General features: G+C 43.0%; 1 protein-coding gene and 1 pseudogene across 3 annotated transcripts in view; one reads left to right on the top strand and one right to left on the bottom strand.

Annotated features, from left to right (window-relative positions):
- The window catches only part of LOC101995706, a 56,769-nt pseudogene extending 39,413 nt beyond the window's left edge, over window positions 1-17,356 (bottom strand).
- Ryr2 (ryanodine receptor 2) overlaps window positions 1-23,687 on the top strand; it is a 574,535-nt gene that overhangs the window by 85,049 nt on the left and 465,799 nt on the right. The window lies entirely within an intron of this gene.

Here is a 23,687-nt window from a genome sequence, read left to right as displayed (position 1 = left end):
GATGCAGTCACCCGATGTCACAATCCTTAGTGCAAAAGTGATGGGGATACAGGCTGGATGGGGATGCAGTCACCCGATGTCACAATCCTATTTCCAAGCATTAGGTAAAGTGCTTGCCTTGCAAAGATGAGGACGTGGATCTGATCCTGAAACCACATAAAAGGGATCTGGGTATGGTGATACATCTTATAACCAAGCACTGGGGAGACAGAGACAGGTAGATGCCTGGGGCTCCCTGACCAGCCAGCCAGCCTAGCTTAATTGGCAAGTTCCAAGCCAGCGAGAGATCTTGTTTAAAAAAATATATGTAAGGGGGAAAGATCCCGAAGAATGGTATCCGAGCTTGTTCTCTGGCCTGAACACTCACGTACACAGATATTCACACATACCCCTCTGTCTTAGTTAGGATTCCTATTGCTGCGATGAAGCACCATGGCTAGAAAGCAGGTTGGGGAGGAAAGGGTTTATTTGACTTATGCTTCCATAGCATTGTTCATGTTGAAGGAAGTCAGGACAGGAACTCAAAAAGGGCAGTATCCTGGAGTCAGGAGCTGATGCAGAGGCCATGGAGACACGTTACTTATTGACTTGCTCATCATGGCTTGCTCAGACTGCTTTCTTATAGCACCCAGGACCTTCAGCCCAGGGCCCTCCCCCACTGATCACTAATTGAGAAAATGTCTTAGTTGGATTCATGGAGGCGTTTCTTCAACTGAGGACCCCTTTTCTCTGATAACTCTAGCTTGTGTCAAGTTAACACCTAAACCTAGCCAGGACACCCCCGCAGATACACATGAAGAAAGGTATCAGAGTAATCTAGAAAAAAAATCTCTTTTCATGCAGCTTGATTTTACTTGGGTCTTGAAGAAGTGTGTGTGTGTGGGGGGGCGGTATTGAGATTACATACAGAGAGATATTGAGATTGCAGATAAACAGAAACTATTAGGGGATATGTCGCCCCTTTTCTCAAGGAACTTTTTATTGCAAGTAACATATTTTTGCTTTTAAAAAAATAATAAAAGTCGTTATGTATAGAAGGGCTAAAATTAAGTTTCCATGGCATCTCAGGCGAACAAACATTTCTATCTCCTTTGAAGTTACGTAACCAACACGTGTCAGCGCTGTAAGGATTCCCCCGTGATGCTGTCGTGTCTGGGGCAGTTTCTGTGACAATCATTTGATAGTCATCATCATTATACTAGACTCTCTTGCCTTCTGCCACATGGTTCACCCTCTGTCTCATGGTTTGAGAGTGGAGTCCATTATAGCAGGGAAGACGTGGTGACAGCTGCATGAGGCAGCTGGTCACTTCATGTCCACATCTACAGTCAGGAAACATGGATGCTGGTAATCAGATTGCCAGTCCATGAGGTGGTGCTGCCCACATGTCTTCGCACCTCACCTAATCTCCTCTGGAAATGCTGCCCCAGGCACACCCAGGAGTGTGTCTCCTAGATGATTCTAAATCCGGTCAGGTTGCCCATGAGAGTATCAACTCTCTCAGGGAGATAGCCGGTAGTAAAGAGAAAAGGCTCTGCCCTATACATGTATTGCATTATCCACACTCCACAGTCTCTCGAGACTTCCTTATTAAACCTCTGGCAAACCTCTTTTCTTAGGGTCTGTTGCTTGGGAAACTGGTTTCAGATAGCAACCTAATCTAAGTGCCCTCTCTCCTACCTATATTGGGAAAGTAGAATTGCAAACACAATCTTTTCTCTCCTCTGAAAAACTCTCCACGAAGTGGTAAAGAGCAGTTTTGTGGTCATGTGACTATGAAAACAGAGTAGGGTGCCTGCTCATTGCAAGCCATTGAGAAACAAAACAGATAGCAATCTGTTTTGCTACTTGTTCTCAGGACAGACAACTAGATCCTTAAGAGGATTTGACCTCACAGGGTTACCCACAGTTCCTCTGAGTCAGGTCACCTAGGGTCCAAGCTGATCGTGGGTGTCAGTGAAATGAATTCCTATCTTTGTGACAGAAGATAGTTTGACAGCTTGTAGCCAGGCACCCACCCACTTAGGCTTCTAGCCTCTGTTGGAGACAGGGAGGTAGATAGGGGCACTATCTCCCTTGGGTGTTAACATTCCGAAGTTGCGGGTCCTTGAGAAAGCTATTTTGGGGGTCACAGAACTGACTGAAGCCTTATTTAGCTTTCAAAGGAATTCACACTTATTTTGGGGGCATGAAAGAACTTACAAGATGTCTAAAGGAAATACTCTAAGAAAAGGGAAGGGGTGCCTTCTTTCTTATTTTCTACAATGATTTGCTTTTTGGTTGTTCCTTGTAGACCATGTTTCATTTGCAGAGATCCCATCACACGCTCTGTGTTATTTTCTTTGCAACCTTTCCTCTGTGGTCTTTGCTACATACTGATTGATATGCCACAGATGCCTGGTTATGGAGTTCCATCAAAGCTTGTGAGCTTGTCAGTGAGCTGGTGATTCAGCCTGGATTTCTTCTCCACTTCTAGAAGTCCTGTGCCCTAAATTTACTGTTTGCCTTTTCCTGTCTTGTAGCACGTAGGCACACTTCCCTAGCTAGTAGTTGTAAGCCAAGCCTACTACTTCTGAACTTCCAAAAGCAAACCAAGCAAACCAAACCCCCATTGTTCAGCTGGTGCGATGCTGGCCCAGTGGGTAAAGGCATACACCACTGAGCTGTAGGATCTGAGTTCAGTCTGGGCATACATGGTAGAAGGAAGATGGATTCTTTCATGTTGTCCTCTGCCTACAAAGAGAGAAAGTAACACTAGCTGATGAGATGGAATGGAGGGCAGACAAAAGAGCGCACAGGTCATGGACGAGGATATAAACTGTTTTCTAGTTTCAATCTGTCATGCACTCCCCTTGTTGAACATGTGTATACAACTTTATATTGTATTGAAGTAGCATGAACCATTTTTGCACCCAAAATAATTCAACATTTCATTCTTTTTAATTCTCGCAATCACTAGTGCAATGGAAACCAGACACAACTGGTCAGTGAGCAAATTTATCACACTGACCCACTTAGAAAAATTATTTAAAAATAATTGTTGTGAGGAGAGGCATTTTGTAATCTGAAGTTTTTCTTCTGCTTAAAACTATATCAAATCATTCGATGATAGTGTTATTTACCATATAAACTGTGCTGCTGTATACAAAATAAAGTGTGACTGTCTGAGAAACCAGCAGCACTCAGTAGGCAGGGTTTGGTACCAGGCGTTTGTGGTCACCGTTGTTTTTTAGGCTTGGACATTGTTGTGTGTCGTTCTGTTACGCTCCCTTATTAAAAACCCTTATTCCATCATGTGGGTATGTGGGCAGGCATATTGCCTATATTCCTGCCCATGGGCAGCATGGCTGTTTCTTGTCCTGGAATGCTGCATCCATGAACATCCTTACTGCATTTTCTGGTGTGTACACACAGTTTCTCCAGCAGGTGCTCTGAGGAGTGAACTCATTGGCCACTTTTTCCCTTGTGGCACTGATGCCTCTGAAAGTCTTGTCCATGGTTCCTGACTTCCTGTCTGTCTCCTGCCTCCGCAGCAGGGTGAAGTCTGTTATCATGAGCCTTTTTCTCCACCTCAGAACCTCAGTGCATGCTGGCCATAGAGCTCCAGGGCACATGAATCCAAAAGCTCAGTTCCCCATGACCGCTTTTCCTCCAGAGACTACTCACTGTCCAGCCTGGTGATGGAAGCAAAGGCAAACATAGGAGCAGCAGTAAACTGACAGCTAGTCTAGATCAGTCTTTCTGGAGAAATATGCCTCGATCGTAATGCTTTTAAATGTGGGGGTTTCTCGCTGTCAGTGGCTATTATTAATGAAAGCTGAAAAGGTTTTCCCTTATAGCAGTTGCTATGTTTGAATAAACAGAAATCAAACTGAAGGATTCCAAACCTCAGCAAACAGAATCATGTCCTGATTAGTGAGAATGTTAAAGATTGTCCAGAGGTGGTTTTTCTAATAAGAAATATTGGTTCCTAAGGACGTGAGATTAGCAGTCAGTCGGGAAATGATGATATGAGTTATTGTGTCAAAGGAAACACAATTATTGACTTTCTCTGGGAAGAAACAACTCTTTAGAAAGAGTGAAGGGAAGGTTTTTTTTTTTTTGAAATTTAGGGAGATATTAAGCATAATTGAGAACCCTTTTCTTTGATTTCAGTATCTGGAATACCATGTTCTCATTTGGCGTGTGGTATCTCTAAGCTATAAATAGTAAGACATCTAAAGAGGACATTTGGGAGGGCCGTACAGGTTCCTGTGTGGCTAATGTCTTGGTGAACCTGCCTGGTTGACGTGGGAAGAAAACGTGAACACTCAGTTCCCAGGCCCCCTCTGCAGCTGTGTCCCTCGCACAGCCATCATTATCTCTGGGCCCAGGAGTCCCTGCCATTGGCAGGCTGTGTTTCTCCTTACAATATTTTTAAAATTTATTTTTAGTAATGGTTTAGGTCCTTGATAGTTTCATCAGTTTATACAGGGCACACAAATCACATGCACTGCTATCTCCTTCCATTTCCTTCCCTCACCACACTTCGTAGGGCTGTGCTGCTTTTCCTGGAGTTTGTTTAGATGTTTAGAGGGAAGTTGAGTGCAATTGTAAACCTTACTTGCTTGATTCTAGTATTTGGAATTCCATGTGTTTAGTGGGTAGTGTCTTTAAGCTATAAGTGATGACAGTTTATAGTGAAATTGTGACAGTTTCAATCTTTTTTTTTAAAAAAATTATTTATTTATTAAATGTATACAGTATTCTGTCTGCATGCTAGAAGAGGGAGCCTGATCAAATTACAGATGCTTCTGAGTCACCATATGGTTGCTGGTAGTTGAACTCAGGACCTCTGGAAGAGCAGCCAGTGCTCTTAACCTCTGAGCCATCTCTCCAGCCCCTTTAATCCTTAACACTCACCTTCCCCTAGTTTCTGTACATGTGTAAAAGGCTCTTCCTGGTTCTCTGTGGAGGTTCTACTTATTTATTATTTTCATTTAGCCAGCTTCTTTTCTCACCCGGAGAAAGTGTTTGCCTGTCCAGTGCCAGCCTGCATTCCAGTCATCTCATTCCTGGGTTTTAGACCTTATTCATCATTCTCTCCAGTTACTTAAAAAAGAAACAGGAGTTTGGAGACTGAACCTGGCATCAGATTTGTCTCTGCTCACTAGAATAATCACCTGCTCTGCATCAGACACAATATTTTAAATTTTATAGACTTATTTATTTATTGTATGGATGCATGCACTATGGTACACTTGAGGAGGTTACAGGACAGTTTACACAAATCAAGTTTCTCCTTCTACCGTGTGGGCTCTCAGTTTTGGTGGCAAATATGTTTATTCATTGAACTATGTTGCTGGCTTCAGATATAGGATATTTATTTTAGATTAGTTCTTTTATGTGTATATGCTTACATGTGTGCATGTGCACCGTGTGTGTCTATTGCTCTTGGAGGTCAGAAGAAGGCATCAGATTTGCGGGAACTGGTGTTATGGGTGGTTCTCAGCCACCGTGCTGGGAAATGAATTGGGTCTTCTGCAGTGATGCTCTAAACCACTGAGCCATTGCTCCAAACCTAGATATTGTGCCTTGTAGTAGGAGGCTGCTTGTTTGTTCCCTGCTGACCAGACCACCAAAGAATCACACAGAAACTTTATTATTTAAATCACTGCTTGGCCAATCACTTAAGCATATTGCTAGATAACTCTTATATCTTTGGTCAACCCATTTTTATATTTTACCACGAGGCTCGTGGCCTACTGGCAAGGTTCCAGTTGGCAGCTTCAATCTTTTCCCTCTGGCAGCTATATGGTGTCTCTCTGACTCCGCCTACTTTCTCTCAGCATTTACTTTAGTTTTCCCACCTAGCTCTTTTCTGCCCTATCACAGGCCAAAGCAGTTTCTTTATTCATTAACCAATAAAAGCAACACATATACTAAAGGACTTCTCATACCAGTGCCTTTTAAAGAAAATATGTATAATTGCATATATAATTTTATGAGACAAGATCTCCTTAGGTGGCCTTAAACTTGATATGTAGACCAGGCTAGCCTCAAACTTGCAGTAATCCTCCTGTCTCTGCTTCCGCGTGTCAGGATTACAGGTGTGTGGTACCATGACTGCCTGACGGCTATACCTGCTCTTAATTTTATATCAGCTTTAAGGTTTGGGGATGACTGCAAATGCCCTTTATTCTGGGACATGGCAATTAATACATGAGCCAGTCTCTTTGGGAGCAGTTTTTGGGGTCAGATAGACAACTTGCAACTGTAGGTTTGAAATCCCAGGCAATTCTTTTTACCTGAGATTAACAAATGCAAGCAAAGATCAAGACTACCATGTGCTCATTGACACATACACACAAGAGAGGCTAATAAACTTCAGGGTATTTGTTGCTATGTCCCAGTCAGAGTGGAATGAGGGCTTTATTATCCCTGTACAGTGGGGGAAGCTCCCTCCATATTGTGATTCACTGCGGTATCTGCTTTTAGCTCCACTTCAGTTTGTGTTCCCCATTAATCTCACCACTACACTGATACAGTTTCTTAGCTGTCCTCGTTTTTCCTGTATAAAGTGGTACACAAGCCACCTTAGTAATATCTTGTGGTGCTTGCTCTTCTCCCTGAGAATTTTTAGGTAAAGATGATAGGCAGTAGTAATTTAAAGTGTGTCACACGTTGTCATGGTTTATAAAACCTGACCAGTCTTCGATCTGCCTTGTGATAGGGCAGAATAGAGCTAGGTGGGAAAACTAAAGTAAATGCTGAGAGAAAGTAGGCAGAGTCAGAGAGACGCCATGTAGCTGCCAGAGGGAAAAGATTGAAAGAAAGTCCTCCGTGGTCTCTGCTTTAGATCTGCCTTCATCTTCATCAGTGATGGACGGTGATGTAGAAGAATAAGTGACAGAAACCCTTTCCTCCCCAAGTTGTTTTTTATTGTCAGTGATTTATTGCAGCACCAGAAAGTAATTATTGATGGACAAAGCAGTCACCACAACTGACTCTAGAGAGAGACTTGCATTGCACCAAGCAGTCACCAACATGGTTTAATGCCCCTCTTCTCTCTGTCTCTGTATGCAGGTGCACGTTTCATGATGTTTGCATATGTTTTGTGTGTGTGTGTGTGTGTGTGTGTGTGTGTGTGTAGGTCAGAGAACAACCTTGGTTGTTAGTCCTTGCCTTCCACTTAGTTCAAGACACAGTCTTGGTGGTCACTGCTTTTCAGGCCAGTCACTTGGCCCATGATTATCCCATCTCTGCGTCTCTTTCCCATTGTAGAAGTGCTGGGGTTACAGATGTACACTACGGCTTCTGTGGATGCTGGAGTTCTGAAGGGAAGTCCTCATGCTTGTGTATCAGGCAATTTACTCTCTCCAGCCCTATGTGTTCCTTGCATGCTACTCATGTCATTTTGATATGATTCTAATCAAATGGCTTCTGCTGTCATCAAGCTTTCAGCAGGACATGGCATGCTAATAGGGTTCAGTCAGAAAGACCTAATTTCACATTTTCCTTCTTGTAACTGATCTATTTCTTCGTTAAACCCCTGAACGTCTCACCTGCCATTTGAGGATGTGAATGCTCTAAGAGCTTCTGAGACACATTGAGCCCAATGTGTGATGATGGTTGTGGACTGTGAGGAGCGTAGGGTAACCTCATGGAGTAGGTGATGGTCAGGAAGTCCATGTACTGGAGAAAGCCATGGTGGGCTGTGGGGAAGCCAAGGCTTTGCAGTAGGACAGGACTTGGCATCAGTTCAGCAAACACTAACTCAGGGCCTTTGGAAGCATCACAGTCCCGATTGTTGAATCAGATTTGTCTTTGAAAAGGGCAAGACAGGGTGGAGAGAGACTGGGAACAGAACAATGAGTGTGATCTGACCTGGGCTGAGAGAAACAGCTGGTAGATGTGATGGGCTATGGGGTAGAAATGGACAGAATGGTAAGAGTTGAATTGCAGAAATGGGGGAGGGGTAGGAATGAATCATGAATAGGGTAAAGGTATCTAGTGTTGGCCAATCAGTAACAAGTGACTATGAATGAATACAAGACATGAAAATGAAAAAAAGTACAATGGTGACAGATGGGGAAGGAGAGTATCTCTTTCATAGGAAAACCCTTTAATTGAATTCTGAATGGTTCTGTGCTATTTTTTGAGCAAGGATAGGCCATTATCATGTGCCATTATTCTGACAGCTCAGATTAGGCTACGATATTTCTGTAAAATACTTCTGATGCACCAATATCAGACATTTGGAATCATAATTTAATGTTGAGTCAATGGGACGAGAGACTTCCAGACAGCATAAGGCTTGTATGTGCACACCCCTCTTTTATTTTGGCATTTCTTGAACAGTATAAGGTACAGCTCCATAAATATCTTTAGGCTTTTACAATAAGTTTTCACAGAACCTGTAAGACTAAAAATTTTAAGCCATGGGTGGGATATGAACATTGCTCATTTTGAAGATGATTCTGAGTTTGTCTAGTTTTCATTTATGTCACCCCAAGGCTGTGCTTGTATCAGAAATAAAGATGACACTTTCCATTGTAGAAGTAGTAACATATAGAACTAATGTATGCTGTCACATTTTCTCTGGGTCTGTACTTGACACTTCTAGAATCTCTCATAACAATGGACAGTAGGATTGAATGGTAGATGATGTTGGGAATCACTTTGGTCATAAACTGATAAACTTCCTCTTCCTCAATAGCCCCCCTTCCGTTTTATGCCATGTGTGTTCTTTGCTCCTCTCTACCTTCCCTTAATATCTCTTCCTTCCCCCCTCATGTTCCCCTTTCTAGTCTTACATCCTACACGCAGGGTGTTTTAGCTAAAGTGTCCTGGGTGACCTGTGTGGATTAGAACTATTTTCTCATATTGAAAAAAATTTCACAGTTTTCAAGATTTGTCCATCATGTCACTCATACTTTCATCTCATTGACTTGACGAATGAAGTAGGACTTTTCAATAAATATAGGTTCCTTATAGTAAGACACTAGTCCAGTCTTTTTAAATACACATCTTTTAGTGTGTGTGTGTGTGTGTGTGTGCGTGCGTGTGCGAGCAAATGCATGTGTGTGCGCATGTGTATGCGTGCTTGGGTGCCTATGGAGGACATCTTACAGGAACCTTTTTTTTCTACCATGTGGGACAAGGATATCAAGCTCAGGCTGTTATGTTGGTGGCAAGTCCCTTTGCCTACTGAGTTGTTTCCCTGGCCCTACCATACTTGTCAGACATAGAGATGAAGCATGTCCCATGACTGACAGTCAGAGGAAGGGTGCTTCATGATGCTCAGCTTCTTCTAAATCTCAGATACCGCCAGACCAGTTGTGTGTTCTGAGCCTTGTGGATTCACAGGGACTCTCAGATTTACTTCAGTAACACCCATTTTCTCATTTCCTTAAATTAAGCTATCTAATAAAACAGGGGAAGTGAAACAAATGTTTACAGAGGTTAAGGATCACTGCTGAATAATGGCTTATTAAAATAGATAAAAGGAGATTAGTTTTCTGTATTGAAATTTTATTTAAGGGAAAGATTATGTTTTTGATTTGAAACTGGATATTACCACCTTTATGTTAGAGTACGGTTCAGTAAATACTCATTGGATAATGGAACTGGTCATTAAATTGTTCTAATAATTGTTTGTTAAAGATTAGTTGTGTATGTATGGCAGGCTATTTTGTAGGTTTTTATTTATTAATACATCTAACTGGGAGGGATAGGTTAGTGAGGGCCATTGCTGCTGATCCTTAACCCCAGGCAATGGAATTCTGGGATCTGTATTTATCCCTTCAGCCAATTATGGGACATAACCGTTCAGAAAAAAGCAAAGCATCTATTTTGAAAATGGACAGGCTTACTGTTCTTGTCATGTACTCCCCAAGCAATAATCTGAATTTGATTAAATGTGCGTGAGATATACAGATGGTTAAAAATATGCTTCCATTCTATCAAGGGACTTGGGCATCCTTGGAATTTTGTTTTCTATGTGTGTGAGGTCCTAAAACCAATCCCTGGAGATACTGAGGGATGTTTGTGTCTGAGGCCACCTCTCAGAGCTCTCATGGCTCCGTGGGCCCAATGCTTGGTCCTGTGTGTGTTGAGAGGAGCAGTGGGCTGCGTTCCACCCAGCTCCGCATGGCTAGCTTTGCCCAAAATAATTACACGGAAACTGTATTCTTTTAAACACTGCCTGGCCCATTAGTTCCAGCCTCTTATTGGCTAATTCTCACATCTCGATTAACCCATTTCTAATAATCTGTGTAACACCACAAGGTGGCTTACCAGGAAAGATCTTAACCTGTGTCTATCTGGAGTGGGAGAATCATGGTGACTGACTCGTCTTCTTTCTCCCAGCATTCTGTTCTGTTTACTCCACCTACCTAATTTTATGTCCTATTAAAGGGCCAAGGCAGTTTTTTTTATTTAACCAATGAAATCAACACAAAACAGAAGACTATCCCCCATCATGTGTGTGTCTTTATGCTTTCACCTACACCTCTCGTCTTGGGCATCCGATCCAGCACCCAGGTGCTCTTTCCTGGCTCCTCAGTTGTGTCTTGGGCTCTGTGTCCTCCTCCTACATCTGCCATTGATCTTCCCCTCATGGTAATGTTTCTCAAACTGTATCCTGTGGAAGCTGATACCAGTGCTATCTTCCACAGAATCTGTGGTCAGAAAGTTCTAGAATGGATCCTGGGACTATGTTGTAAATTATCTTTATACCCTGAATTGCATTTAGAATGATCAGAATGTTTACTTTTATGTTATATATATTAAAATAATAAATAAAACATGAGAATCAGAGAAGTATTCTTGGGTATATCTTAGGAGTTTTTAATAACACATTAGTAGATTTGAAAATCTGAAAAGTTTTATAGAAATCTGCTTAACTTTGCTTGACTCAATATTTGCAAGCTGTTGGTAGACATTTAAAGAATGCACAATTACCTATTAAAGTCTAACTAGTTAGTATTCTCTGGAACACTAAATTCTAATTTCTTGCTTTGTTGAGTTTCTCAGACTAATGAAATAAGAGATAGAGCCACTTTTGTAGTCCTGGACTAAAGGTCAGGGCAAGTCTTCAGTGAAGCATCTGTTGAAAGAAATACAATAATGTGTAAAATCCCCCCAGAGAGTAAGAAAGGGGGGTGGATTAATAAGATCCCAGTGTTGGCTCTGAGCTGCAGTCATCCTCACCTAGTCAGTCTGAGCGAGAGCCTCAGGAAGTTGGTGTGAGGGTTGAGGGAGGTGATGGGTTATGAAGATACTAGATAAGGGCTACTGTCATGACTGGTTGTAGATGACGTAAGTTGAATGTTTATGATGAGATGGTTTCTGGAGATGAGTATCTGGTGTGCAGGAGAATCCCTGGGAAACAGCTGTGCCTCCAAAGGCTGTGGAAACTCCAGTGATGTGGAGAGGTTGAGAAGTTACCAGTCCGGAGCCTAATGACAATTTATTTTGGGCTATTCATAGTCTAATAAATAGCCATTCCTTGCCTCCTTCTCCCCTTTCAGCATCTGCCCTAACAGATACAGCTGATTGAACATCCTGACAAGTAGGTTTTAAAAAAAAAAACCTTTTGGAATGTAAGCCTAGTTTTCCATTAATCAAAGAGCCAAGAGATTAGTTAGAAAGTACCCAAGGCCAATTGCCCTGCTCTCCAGCTTGCTAAAACCCGTCTACCTGATGTTTCCACCAGCATATTTGAAAAGTGTCTTGACTTATGACTTTATTTGTTCTGTTGCTTTAATATATTTATGAAATTGCTATTCCACTGGAACATGGAATTTGGGGTGACCTAAATCGCTGTTCCCCAGGTCATGGCCATTCATATTTGGCTCCAGAGTAAACTATGTCTTACTTCTTTTGAGGTTGAGAGTTGTGTTTTTGCATTGACATGGGAAAGCTTTTGTAGTCACATGACTTAAGGGGCTGGAATAATTTAGAACATTGGAGGTAAAGCTGAAGTAGACTAAGCTGGCATGAGTTGAGGAGGGGCTTGGAGGAAGGACAGTAAGAAAAGGCACACCCTCAAAAAAACACCATGCTCTTGCATGTGCTCCTTATTTCTGACTTCGGGGAGGAAACAGGAGATTGCTTGAAATTAGGCACAGAAACTATCATAATTAGACTGTCATCTTACACCCACATGCCCCCCATCCCATCTCTAAAATTGACGGGCTGTTGCCTTCCCTGTCTTTGGCTTCGAATTTAGGCTTACCATGCATTTTATACCAAATATTCTATTTTACAAATGGCTAAACTAGTAGCTCTGGGCCACTTTAGGATGAGAATAATATTCTTGAGCTGTCTATCCTGTGCTCAGTATCATACTTAACACAGACTAGGTATAGAATGAATGATTGCAGATGAATAAATGAGTAAACAAAGAAAGCATGGGCCTTGCACTTGTTATTTATTCCTTGACAGTTTTATCCATGTAGACAATGGATTTTAATCTTTGCCACTCCATTATCCTCTCTCACCCCCTCCCTCCTACACTGAAATTCTTCTTCCCAAGAAGTAACTCTCCTACTTTCACATTTTGTATGTGTGACCCACATTTAAGTTAATTTGAGTTGTTTGTGTGGATAATGGTTATTTACTGGAATGTGGACAACTGAGCGATGGCTATAGCACTGAAGAATATGCTACTTCATTCCCCAGCAATCGTTAACTGATAAAATTCCTCATGGAAGTTTGCTTCTTATGCTTCAGATGGTTTGTGATTTTTTTTCCCCCATGAAAAGATTTCGACTGATAAAACTATTCACAACTACATCCTCCACTTCAATGCTGACGTTATGAGATCTGGCCTAGATCAGCACAGCCCATATGCACTACATAGGTCATCGTGTAGGTCTCTACTGGTGTTCGGAAGGGCTGAGGTAAGGCAAGCATAGAATAAGAGCTAAGTCCACAGATGATGAGCATCTTTGTACCAAGACAGAAGCACAACCTGTGATGAGAGTGTCTAAGATCAATTAGACCAGAGAGTAGCATTGTGTGCCCACACAGCCTCCTTATTTCTGTTGGTAGGAAGTACGTAGGCATTTGTAGCACATGTGATTCTGTTAGATACTGGGAATCAGTGGGACCTGAAGAGCTTATGGTAGACAAGATGCTTTTGGAAGTTTTCCTGCCAATCTGAGCCATCTTTGAAGACCCACATCCCTCACTCCCCTTCATGAACACCTGCTGTGGAGATGCTCTTATGAAGTCATTAGTGTGTAGCCGCAGCTTATTTTATGGTGCATTATCTTGTTCTTGTTTCCTGTTTGGATTTTAGCCTTCCCAACCTCCCCTCCACCCCCACCTTTTGTTTGAATTTATGAGGTCGGGGACCTCATGCCTTATGGGTCCAACAGTGAAAGAATGGTTATTAGTCTGCTGGTGATCTGATGTTCTTTTCTATTATCTAGATTTGCCATATTTACATGGGATTCCCCCACTCCCTTCCTTTCCTCTCCTTGTTTAGACTGGGAAGAGATAGAAGTGACAGTGTGGCCCCTGATATCTGAATGTGTGTTCCTCTTGTCACTTGAGTTGTCAATTTTACCAACACCTGACGGCCTCTTAACTGATTCTTATCGATTTCTGCTTGGGTGAGATTGTACTGGTCTTGGTGGTTGTTGTAAACTCAGATGTCCATCCCAAGTAGATGGTTTAAAGCAATTACAACAACAAACAAAGAATCAAGAAACTAAGAATTAATCTTGAAATTTATAGAGGGACAGTTCTTTGTAGCTTTGCTCTAAGCCATTATAATAACCATTTTCTCACTATTTCTATATGTATTTCTATACATGCAAATAAGTTCCTTGAAAATATGCTTTGATCAACATTAGACCCATGATGGAATTGTATATAGGCAGACTTTATTGCTCACTTCATTTTTTTGTTTTTATTTAAAAGTTTTAAAATTTGTGATGGACACATAGTTTTAGATACTTGTGGGGTAAAGTGTAGTTTTTATTTTGAGACATGATTTCACTAGGTGTAACAGGCTGGGCTTGAACCCACAGATCCACCTACTGCTGCTTCCCAGTTGCTAGATTTAAAGGTGTGTACCACCGTGCCCTGACGAATGTGATGTGATCTTTTCAATTCATGTATACAATGGGTGTCAGTCAACCCAGGGTAATTAGCATATCTATCACTTTTAACTTTATCATTTCTTCATAATGAGTGTGTTCAATTTTCTCTCTTCATTAGACTAGATAACACAATACTGTTAATTGATTTCCCCTGGGACAGGCAGCATAGAACACCTGTCCTTATTTCTCCTGTTAAACATTAGCATTATAATCATTGGTCAACATTTCTCTCTTTCTCTCTTGTTCCCCATTGTTTACTTTACAGGCATTTAAGAGCGCATATAACTTCTGCTTACTTGGGATGAAGCTAGTATTGGATCAATGACTCAGCAATTAAGAGCACTACTTTCTTCCACCAGAGAATCTGAGGTTGATGCCCAGGACCCATAGCGAGTGGTTTATAGCTACTCCTAACTCCATTTCCAGGGGATCCAACAGTCTGTTGTGGTCTCTGTGGGAACCTCTACACATGTAGTTCACACACACACACACACACACACACACACACACACACACAAATAAAATTAATATTAAAAGATATACCTAATATGTTACTTTAGATGGTCTGCTAAATTGGTAGTGTCTATTGTTTATAACTTAGAAATCATTTAAGCTGGTGACTAAGTTTACAAACATATGGATGAAAAGGACTACTTAACTACTTTGAAACTTACCCATGAACAGGTGAAGTTATAATATTATGTATATTTGATTATGACATTATTTTTAAGAATGTTTCTTTTCAATTTTATTTATGTATGTAAGTGGTGTGTGTTTGTGTATGTGCACATGTGTGTGCATGCGCATGTGCGCACACAGTTACACACAGAAGCCAGAAGAGGGCATTGGATCCCAATTTGCTGGGGTTACAGACAGTTGGGAGCTGCCCAATGTGGGTGCTGGGAACTGAGCTTAGGTTTAGAACGACAAGTGCTCTTAATCCCCGAACGATCTTTCCAGTTCCTAATTAAGATTTATAACAAGTATTATTTTGGATCACACATTTCCAATTAGAAAGCAAAGAGTTATTTTTTAATTTTATTTTTTTAAGAAAGAAAAACTATCTTATTTTATTATACATACCAATCCAAGTTCCCACTTCCTCCCCTCTTCCCTTTCCTCCACATAACCTTCCACCCCAGCCCCATCCACTCCTCAGAGAGGGTAAGGCACATTGCTTTGGGGAAGGTCCAGGGCCCTCCATACTATATCTAGGCCAGGCAAGGTATCCATCCAAAGAGAATAGGATCCCCAAAAGCCAGTATAAGTGGTAGGGATAAATCCTGGTGCCATTGCCAGTGGCCCCTCAGTCTGCCCCAGCCATGCAACAGTCAACCACATTCAGAGGGACTAGTTTGTTCCAATGCTTGTTCCTTTCCAGTCCGACTGGTGTTGGTGAGCTCTCATTAGCTCAGGTAAACTGTTTCAGTGGGTGTATCTATCATGGTCTTGACCTCTTTGCTCATATTCCCATTCCTCCCACTCTTCAACTGGACTTTGGGGGCTCAGCCCAGTGATCTGATACAGGTCTCTGCCTCTGTTTCCATCAGCTGCTGGATGAAGGTTCTATGGTGATATTTAAGATATCACCATAGATATCAGTTGACTACAGGGCAAGGCAAGTTTGGGCCCCCTCTCCTCTATTGCTTAGGGTCTTCTTAGCTGGGGTTTTCCTTGTGGATTCATGGGAATTTCTCTAGAGTCAGGTTTCTTGCTAACCCCCAAAGCAAAGAGTTTTTGGACCTTTCTCATGAAAGAAGATACCTCTACCCTGTTTTTTCTGCTAGTAAGATTTTAGAGGAAAAGATGAATAACCTTGTATACTCAGATCTGACAGTGAACTGAAACACAGCTGAAGGAAGTACTTTGCCATCAACTAGGAGTTTCTCATTTTATTGACCATCACAAAAGTTTTCATTAAAAATGAATATAGAAATGCCTTTTGAATATGAAGGAAGAGTACAGTTTGGTAGTCTTCGCATGTAAATATTTGCATAGATATTTCAAATTGGGTACTTACAGATTTATTTTATTACAGACAGATTTATTTCATTTCATACAGAGGAGATTGCTTGCCTTATGTTCTCAGAATATGGAGTGTCTAACAGGATGGAACCCTGGGGGTGTGGGCTGGGAGGTTGCAGTTCTTTTGGAGACTAATGTAAGTAGGGGTTTAAGGAGTTCTCGTGGATTGGGGTGAAGGAATGATAACAGTGGGGTGACGCTTGTAGAGGGGGTGCCTCACTGTTGAGGGATCTGCACTAAAAGCACTTAGATATGAAATAATGTGTGTTCAGCATTCTTGGGGAGGCACGTGGTGGAGGTGTGGTGAATGCAAGACTGTCTATGGGCTAATGATTAGCAAAGTCAGGTGCTAGGTGCATAGGAATATGTGGAACAGTTCTCTCTGCATGTAAAACTTTCTATGAAATTGCATTATGGAGCCTAGTGTGATTAATCCTGGTAGCCACAGGTTGTGAAGCTGCGAGTTCGAATGGAGGGGGTAGAGATTCCTGCCCAAACTCCCCGGGCTTCTTGGTCTTGTCAAAAAAGCTGGATTCTCTTGAATACACTGGCTCCAATCAGCTGGTAGGCATCACCTGGAACATTTTTTTTAAATAAGGCTGTTCTTTCTTTGGCCAAGAGTCCAAGATCAGATAGGGATGTCTGTGTGGAAGGAGGAATTGAGGACACTGTGCCAAGCCATCCGTGAAGCATGCTGTACACTTTCGATGGCAGCTAAAGAATAGTAGAGGATCTGAGCAGAGGGAGGACCCTAGCTACTCAGCTGCCTCTCCTGCTTAGGGCATCATCTAGGCTTAGAGAGAATGGGTGGGGTTGTGCTATTAATTCTCTGTGTTGTGAAAGGTGGAGTTTCTTGTGCAGAACACTAATTCTGAGTAATGAAGTCATCTGGTGGTTTGTCCCATAATTTTTTTTTGGTTTTGTGAGTAAACTCACCAGAACACCCCCATCCCCATGAATATCTCTCTAGTCTCAGGAAGCTTTACAGGTCAAATGGAGATAATGTGGGCTGCCATGTTGAAAACCTGTTTTACTTCTAATTACTTATTGTATATGTGGAGTACTTGTGCCATGATGCACATGCAGAGATCAAACGACAGCTTCCAGGAGCTGCTTTGCTCCTTCATCATGTGAGCTCTGTGGATGACGCTCAGGCTGTCAGGTTTAGTGGCGACCTCCTTTTCTGGTGGCACCATCTCACTGGCTCTAAAACCCGCCTTCAGTTTAACAGACATGCTGTCGTTTGGACCCTGAATGTTCCCTAAAGGTCCACATGTTAAAGGTTTGGTTTTGGATTGGTGTTCTTGGGGGGTTCTGGAACCCTTAAAAGAGGGTGCCTAGTGGAAACTGGGTCTCTGGGGTGCCAGTTTCTTTCTCTCTGTTTGCTTCCTGGACACCCTGAGTTGAGCAGCTTCTTTGAATATGTGTTCCTACTGTAATGGGGTGCCCCAAACAGCAAAATATTTTTTTTTCTAATTTTTTGAAACATTTATAAACTGTCATTTTGCGTTCTTGTCTGAGTGGTGAGGTATATATGATATGGACAATGAAATGGTCCCCTCCCCCACATTTAAATGTGTTATTAACAGGTGCCTTCATTGTATAGTGAAAAACTACCTGTATTAGCCTAGCCTTAACTTTGCTTAGGCTTGATTTGGCACTTGTATTAAATAAAGGTGCTCCAAATGTCCTTTGGCAGAAGTTGAAGAGATGGTTCAGTAGTTATGAGTACATTCTGCTCCCCTAGAGGACCCGAGTTCACTTCCAAGTACCCACTTCCAGCAGCTAGTAGTCTCTGGTAACTCCAACTCTAGGTAATCTGACGTATTCGTCTGGCCTCTGCAGGCATTGTGCACGTGCACACACACACACACACACACACACACACACACACACACACACACACACACACCACATTTTAAAAAGCCCTTTGTCATTTCAAAAACCTATAAAACCACAAGAAAGATAGTTTAAACAGTCCTTATAGATGTTTTTCTTCCTACTGGCAAGAAGGACCGGAGGAAGGGAAGCAACACTTGCTGGCTCTGGGTGGTGAACACTGGCGGCTTGCCTTGGGTCTAATTTTCTGACCAGAGATTCAGGAGCTGACTGTGGCCAGACAGCGGTGGAGATGCTCCAAGTTCATGGCTGTTTAACTTTCGGGCTTAGACATGCCTGAAGGTTCTGAAGATCTGTTGTTGATGTGGGTTTTATCCCTTAAACAGTGTTTCTTCCTTGATAAAAATTAAAGCGGACACACTTTAACATCTCCTTCATTAAAAACAAAAACTGCTGTTGCACAGTAAATAACTTTCAGAAACTAGAAGTGAGAATGACATCATTGTGCTTTTCCCACTCCAGATCTGATGCTTGTCTCCAGTCTGTCTGTGTCATTCATGTGGTTACATCATGGAAGTGCATGAAGAAAATGCCCCCCCCCATCAAAATCTTTGCTGAGAGGATGGGACTCTTGGGCCACTGGTAGCCCCTTGGGGTCCCTGAAGCTCAGGCAGGCAGTATGGTTTTAATCTACAGAGCACTGCATCTTAAAATTGTAAAGTCCCTAATTCGACAAAAAAAATTTGCCACCCTTTAAAATTCCAGATCTGACACACACCAAGGACGTAATGAATGGGCCCTTACTTCAGTTCCTGAGCAGCATAGGGTAGAGTTTAGGTACTCTGTCTATTCACTTATCAGCACACACAGGATTGTGCTGCCTCATGGGACTTGAAGACACTTTTAAATTAGGAGAAAAGGGACCTGGTACAGCTTAGATACCATTTCCATGGGGGCAGTGTTATGATATTTAGAGAGACAAACAGAAGGGTCTCAATGTCTGGATGCTCTGTCTAGACGTAACAGCTATTTGGTTCCTACACATACGTTCTATACGCAGAGATACACAAAGAAAGGGCCTGAGTTTGAGTTCTGGCACCCATGGTGGGTGGTTGACAATCCTCTTTTATTTTAGCTCCAGGGAACCCAGTGCCCTCTTCTGGCCTTAACAGTCACCTGCATCCATGTGTACATTTCCAGTCTCCTCACATACATATAGTTAAAAAAGAATCGGGAGCAGAAGGAGGGGGAGCATGAGCAAGGAACTCAGGACCGCGAGGGGTACACCCACATTCTGAGACAATGGGGATGTTCTTTCGGGATTCACCAAGGTCAGCTGGCCTGAGTCTAAAAAAGCATGGGATAAAACCGGACTTGCTGAACATAGCAGACAATGAGGACTACTGAGAACTCAAGAACAATGGCAATGGGTTTTTGATCCTACTGCACGTGCTGGCTTTGGGGGGGCCTGGGCGGTTTGGATGCTCAACTCACTAAACCTGGATGGAGGTGGGCGGTCCTTGGACTTCCCACAGGTCAGGGAACCCTGATGGCTCTTCAAGCTGATGAGGGAGAGGGACTTGATCGGGGGAGGGGGAGGGAAATGGGAGGCGGTGGCGGGGAGGAGGCAGAAATCCTCAATAAATAAATACATTAAAAAAAAAAGAAAAAAAAAGGAGGTAATGCTTTTTCAGAAGACCCCTTCACCTCTTTTAATGAAGTGCTGCTTACCCGAGGATGCTGTTACCCATGTAGGTACGCGTTACTAAGACTAACTAGTAGCTACAGGACCAGTCTTTGCTTACGAAAACTAGAGACTATCGTGAAACACTGACTTCTAAGCATCCCAAAGATTACTGCCTTTATGGTAGCGGATCAAGATGGTCTGTGGATGATCCCTCAGAGGAGTAGAGGGTGGAACGGTCCTCACACTTCATCTGTGAGCCCAGCTATTTGTTCCTTCCTTCCCTGACGGCCACATGTAATTCTTCCCGGTTGCCTGTGATTTCATGGTTTGGGGAGGTGTTAGGATATCTCGGGTGTGGGAGGCCAACGAAGTGGGGGGACTGCATGTTACAGTTATGGGATGCTGTCATTCACACTGAGATCAATGACATCTTGCAGCACTGTAGCTGTTTGGGGGTCTCCTGAGCTCACCCCGCAGCCATGCTGTGTGAATAAGGTATGAAAACTCACCTGTCATTGAACTGTGCTTAGGCGGGATCCTCCGTTGGGGCTGTTGTTAGAGCCCCATCTAGGATGAGTAGACATCTGCCTCCCTGAGCAAAACCCATGCAACCGAAGACTAACAAGGGAGCTGGAATAATACTGCTTTTCCTGTTAGCTTCAGTGGGAGCTTTAGCACCAAGACTTGGTCAGCAGTAGTGAGATCTGGAATATGTACAGGAGATCTAATCCTTGGAGTCTGCCATGGGCACAGTAGCCACCGCTGAGGAGGTTCTCTGAGGGGCAGGGCTATCCCTGTTTTCCACTTCCCACCCAGGTAGCTGATGGAGGCTGAAGTCTGGCTCTGCCTGGTACATGGTAAGAGATGTAATTGCATTAGCGTCCTTGAGCTAATGAGACCGCTGCTTCCAGGCTGGAGAGCTGTCAACAGGCAGGAACAACGGATGGTGCTGATGCTGAGCAGAGCCTCACCCCAGCCGTCTGGACTCTTGTCTCTGCTCAGCTGCGGGCTTGCTGAGCCCTGGTGGGAGCGTGCCCACTCCACAGGGATCCGGGCTGCCAGGTCACAGGTCGAATGTGACATTATAGGGTCTGCTGCAGGCGCAGTGGGGTGAAATGACATCAGGTTGCACCTGCAGCAAAGTAGACACTCCGTGGATCAATGTGTTCGAGAGGAAGGCGTTAGCTAATCCTGTGTCTAGCAGCACACAGCCTCTCAATATAAGTGGATGATCACTTTGCTGCTTGTGGTTTGATAATGTCGTGGTTTTTAATAAATTCTCTCAGGGCTGGTCTAAACTAAAAAAAAAAAATAAAACTTTTATCACATTTTCATATATGCATTATGATTACATTCCCCTCCTCCTTACCCTATTTTATATCCCACCCCCTCTTGGAAGTCTTTATTCCTCTCAATATATTCCCCTACTGCTTTCATATGTATATATGTGTGTGTGTATATATGTATATACATATATGTATATATGTATATATATATATATATATATATATATATATATATAAAACGACCCACTGAGTTTAATTAGGCTTGCTTGCATGAGTGTGAGATTATTTACTTGGTTGTGGACAACTTATCAGGGGTTACCACCACTAGGAGGAAAGTGTTTTCCCTTCCCCAGCATTCATCTACCAACAACTCCTCAACTAGGGCTTTGGAGTCCAGGTTTTTAAGTGATTGTGATTTTTCTTTGCCGTGTGAAACTGTAGGGAGTGGACTCAGCTGAAGGTTTAAAAAAATGTATAAACAGTAGGATCAAAAACCCATTGGTTTGTTTAACATATCCTTTATAGTTTGATTTTATCTTTCTACAACTGCCTGACCTGTATGATTGTTTGGTATACCTGTAATATGCTTTATATTATTATAAGCAAAAAACTGTTTTATTTTCTTAGAGACATATGCTGGACCATTATCTGTCTTTATTTGTGCAGATATACCCATGATGGCCATAACTTCTAATAAATGTGTGATTACTGAAAAAAAATGTATAAACATTTATAAAAAGAGTTGCCCGTTAAGCAGGTAGAATCTAAGGTGTATTTTTTTCAGTATCTGTGTTCCGTCATTGAATCACACAGTATTTGTGAAGGCAGAAACCTGAAGCCCCAGGTCCGATGTTGGCAGCTGGACCCGGGAGAACATCTGCAGTTCTCGCTACAGACTGTACAGTACCGACGGGCTCGGGCTCCTGAAGTATTTGCTGCTTCCCATGTCAGTGTGGAAACTGTGCAGTAAAAACAGCAGCATTTGCTGCTTGTGTGAGCATTTGGGGTCAGTCCCTGGACGAAGGGACATAGCAAGCCAGAGGACCCTTGCTGGAGTGTGTGCTTGGATTTGAGGACCTGAGATGGAGTTAATCGCCTTTGTTTAGGTTTGAACAAAAAGATGCTGAAAGATAATGAAGTAAGCAAAAGCGCCCCCTCCCCCCTCCCCCACCACCATTGCAGTTTGGCTACGAATGCCTAGCATTTGAAGATGGTTTCCCCGAGAGGCTGTCATCCAAGCTTTTTAATTTGATTTTGAAAGCTGTGCTTTGTTGAATATTTGATGACACCGACTGCAGCTCTCTGCAGTGCCTCCTCCGTGAGTCCCTTCTGGCTCACGGAGCCTGTCGTTTTGGAGATTTCCAGGAGCTGATTTGATTCTCTGTGAGGGAGTAGCAAGAAGAAGCATTCCTATTCTAGTCAGTTTAGCAGGCCTGGGAGGGGGGGGGGTAGGGGGACGCTCACAATCCCCTACCTTCTAATAAAAATCCCAGTGGTCCTCTGTTGCATAGAGGGCCAGGAGCTATAGCTGTCCAGTGCCCCAGTGAGGGCTGTTCTGCTGAGTAATGTCTCCAGAGATGATGGTGAGGATATCCTTTGGTTTGCAGTGACTTTCCAACCTGATGGCTGCACTAGCCTGGGCATTCTCATCTTTAGGGCAGAGAAGTAAGGCCCACGGTGGTGTTGAGAGCATTCTCTAACACCGGAAGCCACTCTGTGGATCCACTGGAAAGAAAGTTTGCGTGTTCGGAGCCCATGATTGACAGCTGTAGGTTCTCAGCTACGTAGCTCTTAAAACAAAACACCCAAGCAGTCGCAACTGCTGCTGTTTCTGGATGCTGCCCCAGTCCACTGGACACACTGAAATGTTGGGAGACTCAGCAGAGATCAGGAAGGAGGGAGGCTGGATCCCACGGCTGGCACGGTGCACTTGGGAAAAGGCTTGTTTCTTGCATGGCTCACTCTGGAATACTCAATGTGGATGGAGCATGGGTGTGGGAGGACTGGGTAGGTGCAGGCTGAGGTGACTGCAGTCTTACTGGGCTGGTGATGTGCTTGCATTCCTGGGCGTGGGAATGGTGCTGTAAGAGGCTTGGGGGAGGATGCTTTAGGAGCCTCATGGTGCATCTTTCTTTGGGGTCCTTTATTTGACAGTTACTAACTTTACTGTTTTTTTTTATAATCATCCTGTAACTGTTAGAAATAATGTATCTTTATTTTTATTATTTAGAGATTTTTTTTTTTTTTTTGTTTTTTCAAGACAGGATTTCTCAGTAGCTATGGAGCCTGTCCTGGAACTCACTCTGTAGACCAGGTTGGCCTCGAACTCAGAGAGATTCTCCTGCGTCTACCTCCCGAGTGTGAAGATTAAGGGTGTGCATCACCTTCCCGGCAATTAATTAGAGAATTTCATGCCATGTACTTTGGATACATTCTCCTCTCCCAACTCCTCCCATAACCACCCTATTCACCTTCCCATCCCTTCCCACCCAACTTTGAGATTTCTTTTTCTCCCCCTGCTCTTCTTCTTTGTTCCCTCCCTCCCTCCTTCCTTTCTTTTTCTCTCTTCCCTTCAGTCCAGTTTGTCGTCTAGCTAGTCTTGGGGTGCAGTCCCTGCCCTGGTGTGAGGTTCATTTTCCAGGGGTCCCATCATTAAAGAAAACCGTCAGTAAGTTGAGCATCCAAACTGCCCAGGCCCCCCCAAAGCCAGCACGTGCAGTAGGATCAAAAACCCATTGCCATTGTTCTTGAGTT

Source organism: Microtus ochrogaster, unplaced genomic scaffold, assembly GCF_000317375.1.
Source record: "Microtus ochrogaster isolate Prairie Vole_2 unplaced genomic scaffold, MicOch1.0 UNK2, whole genome shotgun sequence".
Classification (NCBI taxonomy): domain Eukaryota; kingdom Metazoa; phylum Chordata; class Mammalia; order Rodentia; family Cricetidae; genus Microtus; species Microtus ochrogaster.
Note: the sequence above shows the minus strand (reverse complement) of the source record. Positions and strands in the feature narration are given on the sequence as shown.